At 34.1% G+C, this 6,900-nt stretch overlaps 1 pseudogene; it reads right to left on the bottom strand.

Annotated features, from left to right (window-relative positions):
• Window positions 1-1,691: 1,691 nt before the first annotated feature.
• Window positions 1,692-2,159, bottom strand: LOC149233628 (probably inactive leucine-rich repeat receptor-like protein kinase IMK2 pseudogene; annotated as a pseudogene).
• Between the last annotated feature and the right edge of the window lie 4,741 nt (window positions 2,160-6,900).

The following is a 6,900-nucleotide window of genomic DNA, read 5'->3' as shown; positions in this document are numbered from 1 at the left end:
TAATAAGATTATTATCACTCGAGATCCAACTTAACATTGAACCTTTGCGCTAAAAAACAGTGAATTAATTACATTGAACCTTTGCGCTAAACAACAGTGAATTATATATATATATATATATATATATATATATATATATAAGTTAAAATAAGTTATATTTGTTTTGAAAATAACAGTAAATTTTATATATGTATAATTTGAATAGAAGAGTAAATTTTAACAAGTGTAAATTTTAATAATTAAATAATTGTGTGAAAGTAATATTTAGTTTTATATTTTTTTGGTCTAAGATTAGAGCAATCACTTTTGTCATTGCTAACCTCCTTTTATTACAAAATTAAAGAAATTTAAAATTAGAGAAATTTAAAATTTTATTACACAATTAAAAGTAAAAAAAAAGTTAAAACTAAAATGTAATAAAACTGGAATTGAAAACCAGTGAAAAAAAGGTTATCATATTATTAACTATTATTATAATTAACAGTAAATATATTATTTCTTTAAAAAAACTTCTCAATCGGAGAATTCAAATTAAGTTCATGGATCAAACAAGTAGTGTGTATTCTCATTAAATTTTAGAACGCCTTAACAATAACAAATATCATGGACATCTTAACAATCATAAATATGATGGACAATTGTGTAAGTTTACATAAACCGCTTTCGCATACCGACCTGTGCCACACGAAAATACATTCAGCATGGTCCGAAAAGAGAGTATAGATAAAAAAGAAATCTGAAAAGAGCCTTTGAACACCATTATTTTCTGCTCTAAATTCATCTGTATTTCAGCACATACGAAGACACTAGAATTGTTGATGCACAGTATAAAGTAAAATCTGAAAAGACGCTATATACACACTATTATGTCTTTCAGGAGGATTGAGTGAATTTAGGGAAGTAACACCCGGAGAAATCCACGGCTTGAGGGCGTTTTGAAAAACTACTTTGAATAGTTTACCAAATTATATAACCGTATTAATGGGGGTTTAACTTGTAATTTTTGCACAAGAACCCTAATAATATAAATATATGTCATTGGCGGAGAATTTAATGTAAATATCTGCAAACTGTGAGAAAGAAACCGAAGTGTCCGGTACCTATAATGTTGTCTGCATCACAGTTATTTGGAGGAAGATTGGGAATCCATGGATCCCCAGCATCTTCGGCCTTAATGTCCATCTTTTTGGATGAATGATAGAGGGATAGAGAGGCGTCTGGAGCACTTTCCGCTCTTTTCACGTCGCAACAACTGACAAAAACGCAGATGCACGTCTCTCCCGACAAAATAGCGGTCGTGGTAGTGGGACTGGGAGACGACCTGCACGCTAAAACTTAATAAAACACGTTGCCGATGGCTCCTCTTTTCTACTCACTTGCCCCTCTTTTCCTGGCCACTTCGTGAAGGCGTTTTAATATATGTCTAAAGTTTTTATTTATTAGCAATGGTTTCTAAAATGTGCAAAGATACGCTCAAGATTTAGAAAGATTATTTAGTTTATCCACAAAGTTTTTATTTACGGTCAACAATATATTTAAAAGAAAACAACAATATTTAATTTCAAATAGGTTTAAAAAACAAAACAGGGAAGCTGCCATATCTAACAATAAAATCAAAGAATGAATTGAAAGAACGAATCTATTGTAATATATTGTATAGTTATTATATGATATCTTATTTATGAGTCTTATTATTTACTGTTGTGGTGTCGCTGAAGTGGAGGAGTGATCAAATTCGGGTTTGATTTCTCTAGCTGATGCACAACCTCATCCATATTTGGTTTTGCAAATGGCATAAGGTCCACAAAATGCATAGCTAATTGCAAAGCGTTAAGCAACACGTCTCCAGAATTGGAAGCTTCTTTCATCGATTCCAAATCAGAAACTTCATTAGTCCACTCTTCTTTCACAATGGAAGCAACCCATTCAGGGAGGTCCATCCCGTTGTCTGCAATCATGGGCTCACCTGGTGCCTTGCGAATCAGAAGCTCCAGCAAGACAATCCCAAAGTTGTATACATATGTCTTGGTGGTGTCTGTCTTTAGTTTTGTGAGCTCATGAGCCCTGTATCTAAGAGCCCCTAATGTGGCAATCACATTGGAATTGACAGTAGTTGTCATCAACCTATACAAGTTAAAATATGCAATCTTGGCATTCATGTTTTGTCATCAACCTATACAAGTTAAAATATGCAAACAAGTTAAAATACGCAATCTTGGCATTCATGTTTGCATCAAGCAGGATGTGGTTGGAAGTGAGATTTCCATGAACGATGTTCTCATTGTTGTGTAGATAAGCAAGTCCTCTCTCGACACCAATTGCAATTTTCATTCTCATGTGCCATATCAAAGGTGTCTCCGGGCCTCTTGCATGAAGAAATATTGTAAGGCTTCCACCAGGCATGAAGTCAAAGACCAAGATATTTTTATCTTTAGGACCCCATTAATAATCTCTTAGAGCAAGCAAATTAAGATGCCTGATCTCCCCAACAGCATTGGCTTTTGTCTCGAATCCTCTTTGACTCTTTTTGATTCACTCCCTCAACATCTTCACTGGAACTTGATTCTTGTCCTCCAAAATAACCTTATACACAATTCCATAAGTTCTCTTGCCCATTACTTCTACAGTTACACAAAGTAGGTCATCTGCTGTGAAATTTAAGACCTCAAATTTTGTGGAGTATCTAATGAGTCAAGCTACCATAATTAACTATAGTCAACCATAGTAAACCATGTGATCATATATAACTATGGTTGACCACATTCACTATGATTGACCACATTCACTATGGTTGATAATGATTGGTTATGGTTGACTATGGTCACTATGGTTAATCAAAGATGACCATGTTTACTTATGGTCCACTGAGGTCGATAATGGTTGACCATGGTTGACTATATGTTGATTATGGTTGATCAAAGATGATATTGCTTGTTCATGGTCGACTAAGGTTAATCATGATTTCTCATGGTTGATTATGCTTGACCAATATTGACATGGATAACTATGGCTAACTATTGTAAACCTTAGTTAACCATGATCAACCATACTTTAATTTTTGTTTATCATGCTGCAATGTTGAATATTAAATAAACCGTAAATCTTATTAAATATAAATATTAAACCTTATCCACAAGATTTAATATCAATATTATTAAGAAATCTCATTAATATTAATCTAATCAGCTGAATATTAATAATAATAATATTATTATTAATAATTAGTTAATAATAATAATAATATAGTCAATCTTAATATTAATACTATCATTATTAATATAATTAATAACCAACCTTATTAATATTATTATTATTATTAAACATTTTAAATGGTGTTGGCTAGGGTTGACAATGTTTGAATTTTGCCAACTGTGGTTGACTATGGTTGAATATGGTCGAGCAAGGTTGATTAAAGACCACTACGAGTGACGAAGGTTGACTATTGTTGACTATGGTAAACATATGGTTGACTAAGTCTGGGTATGGTTAACTATTTAAACATTGACTATAAAAGTTGACTACATTTGACTATGCCATAATTTTGTAATATTTTTATGTGTTTGTCATATTGCAACATTGAGTTTTATTCATCAAAATGTGATGTGAATTTTGTGTTCAACATAAGTGATGTCAGTTTTTATTCATCACATTGTGATGCCAATTAAATATTAAAAGACCTTAAACCTTGTTAAATATAAATATTAAACCATATTCAAAAAAATTATTATTATTAATAATATCAATAATTTTTTTTTTTGTGGGATGAATTCTGTTATTTGAAAGAAAGGGAAATTACATAACGATTTTCAAATCTAGGTTGGTCTCTCACAAGGGAGCCTAAACTAGATCCGAAAACATACTCTCCTTAAGGATTAGAGAGCCAATTGAAACTTGAAAGATACAACAATGATCACACTATATATAAAACTATGGCCTAACTAACCTTGTACAAAAGAAGCTAGAACTATGCAATCACACACTAAGACCATATCACAATCAAGCCAAGGTCTCTAAATCTAATCCTGTAGTCAAGATGGGTGTTGTCGAGTTTGTTGAAGTTTGTCTTGTTGTTGGGGGGATGCCAAGGTGATGCTTAATATTCTCCAACCTCCTATCAAGATTCCTTAGATTCTTATGCAAGTGTTCAAGGGATTGAAGGATGTCCATTCAAGATTCATGATGATCCAAGAGAGTTCGCCCCATCAAAAATTCCATCTCCTAATAAAGGTCAATTCTCTACACATATTGGTAAACTTCGCTCTCTTATGGCCAATATCTAGGATCCAGTCTACCCATTTAACTAAAACTTATGTGTCTGAAAGGGAGGTTTTATGAGAAGAGGATTGCCCCTCCATACTAGTGAGTTCATCTTGTAGAGGAGCAAGAGTGAGCTCCTGGAAACAAGCTGAAACCTTCAATCAAACAATCCATGTGAGTTTGTCCCTGGTAGATCTGCTCTTGATAAGAAGTGACACATCTCCAGACTCAAGCTCGCTGAAATGGCATGAGGAACGAGACAACCAACTATCTAAAGACAATATTTTTCCCCACTTACTAGGTGCAAACCTGGGAGCCTAAAATATATAATGCCTAGAATTCCAAAATGGATAGCACATGTGTTAGCTGGAATAAGAACCAATACAACAAAACACATACACAAAGACCACAACCACACCTCCAACCACCAACGTACCTCACACCACCACGTGGACTACAAATGAGGAAGCCTCCATATACACAGAGGAGTCACAATGACACCACCATAAAATAAATATGAATCCAACTCCATAGAATGAGAAGGAAGGAAGAAATCATAAACAGATCCAAACTAATTCACCCACCAAGACTCCTCCCACTACCGAGGCCCAAAAATGACCACCTTCCCAATAGAAAAGTAGCTCAAGTAATGGGAAACAATCACCAAACTGAAAGCCCAATATAACTCAGGGATGCCCATAATATATAATGCCCAAAACTCCAAAATGGATACTATAGGATCCAACTATATTAAGTTCCAATACAGGAAAACACATATACGAAGACTACAACCACACCTCCAGCCACCAACTTACCTCATGCCACCACTCGAGCCACAAACAAGGAAGCCTCCATGCACACAGAGGAATCAAAAAGGCATCACCATAAAATAAATATGAAGCAAACCTCGTAGATTGAGAAGGAAGGAAGAAACTAGAAATAGAGCTAAACTCATTCACCCATCAACACTCCTACCACTACCAAAGCTCCAACTGACCACCTTCTAAACAAAAAAGTCACCCAGGAACTAGGAAACAATCACCAAATAGAAGGGAGCCTTGGTCCATAGATATAAAACATCAAACACAAACTGGAAAAGAGAGAACGGTCCCCAAACTCCTTCTAGCAACCCAAAACCTAATGCAAGGATTCTACACAACCCACCAAAGAGAGCATCCAATAGCTATACCTCAAACAAAGACAAATAGCACTCATAGGGCTAGTAACAGAAAGAAAAAAATATATCTACAAGCAAAAATCATTGCCAAAATAAACAATAACAACCATCTAACATAATAAAGGAGAAGTACCACTTTAAATGCTAGAAGTAAGATAAAAACAACCATTGTAATTGCCCTAGCACAAGTCTTAAACTCAAATATCTACAATTTAACCAAATTAGCATAAAAATTCTAATAATGGAGTGCCCTATGTCCACTAGAATATGCCACTCTTGAAGACCTGTGTTATCTGCTCTATGGTAAACATGCAACTAGGAATGCATCGTCACTAAGGAAACATATATTTCATGGTTGCTTTGGGCCCAATAAAAAAAGTTCTTACCTCCCCTCTGGCATTGAAACTAGTTTCCTACTGTCAATTCCCTCCTCCCATGACTGAAGCCTATATAGTTATTCGAGGATTTAGTGGTACCAACATCATTATGAGTGATTCCCTCTCCACATGCTTAAACCTCTCGACCAACGCACCATCTGAACATCATCGTCCCTTCACCATAGCTGCTACAGGGATCACCAAAGCCACAAACACCATAATTTATACTCGTTGAGCGCACATTACCACATCCCCTAACTCATTAGCTAGGTGGGGTGGTGGAAACCTGCACCCCAACCCCCTTCCCACCACCTCCACCTTTGTCTTGATCGTCGCCCCATCTAGGGAATAAAAATAGTTTTAATAACCATATTAAAAATTAAATGTTAATTAAACTCTAAATACCATTAAATATAAATCTTATCATGATACCTTATTAAATATAATTCCTTACCAATAAAACCTTATTAATAAATGTCATTATAAATCTTCTTATTAAAATCTTTAAAACCTTATTAATTTTATTGTTAATGCTATTAATTAATCAACTTTGAGATTAAGTTTTTTTAAACAATATTTATATTAATAAATAATTTTAATATTAAGATTAATAAACAATTTTAAATTTAAAAAAATAAAAGCTTATCGAACCCAATTAATATTAGTAAATGTGTTTGAAATGATATTAACATTAATGTTATTAAATATATGTAAACCCTTACTATGAATGAGCATGGTTTAACCATGGGTGAATATGGGTTGACCACTTTGACAATGGTTTACCATAGTTTTCTATGATAAATTATAGTTGTCCATATTAATAAAGGATAGCTATGGTTGACCTATTTTACCATGGTGACCTAGGTTGACCATGTTTGACTATATTAACCATAGTTGGGAAGAGTGGTACTAGTGCTTCAGAACTCTCTTGCACTATAGATTATAAAAATGAAAATTATGGCTAGGAGGGTTTTTTGTATTTAACCCCCCTTTGGTGCATTTTCCAAACACACCGGTGCAGGATATATCCAAAAGCAACATTTTTTTTAATTAAAAAATATCACAGTGCTTTTCTTGAGACACCTTGGG

Source organism: Pinus tabuliformis, chromosome J, assembly GCF_031772625.1.
Source record: "Pinus tabuliformis cultivar Carrire ecotype Pingquan chromosome J, CPIR1, whole genome shotgun sequence".
Lineage (NCBI taxonomy): Eukaryota > Viridiplantae > Streptophyta > Pinopsida > Pinales > Pinaceae > Pinus > Pinus tabuliformis.
This window is presented reverse-complemented; position numbering and strand designations above follow the sequence as displayed.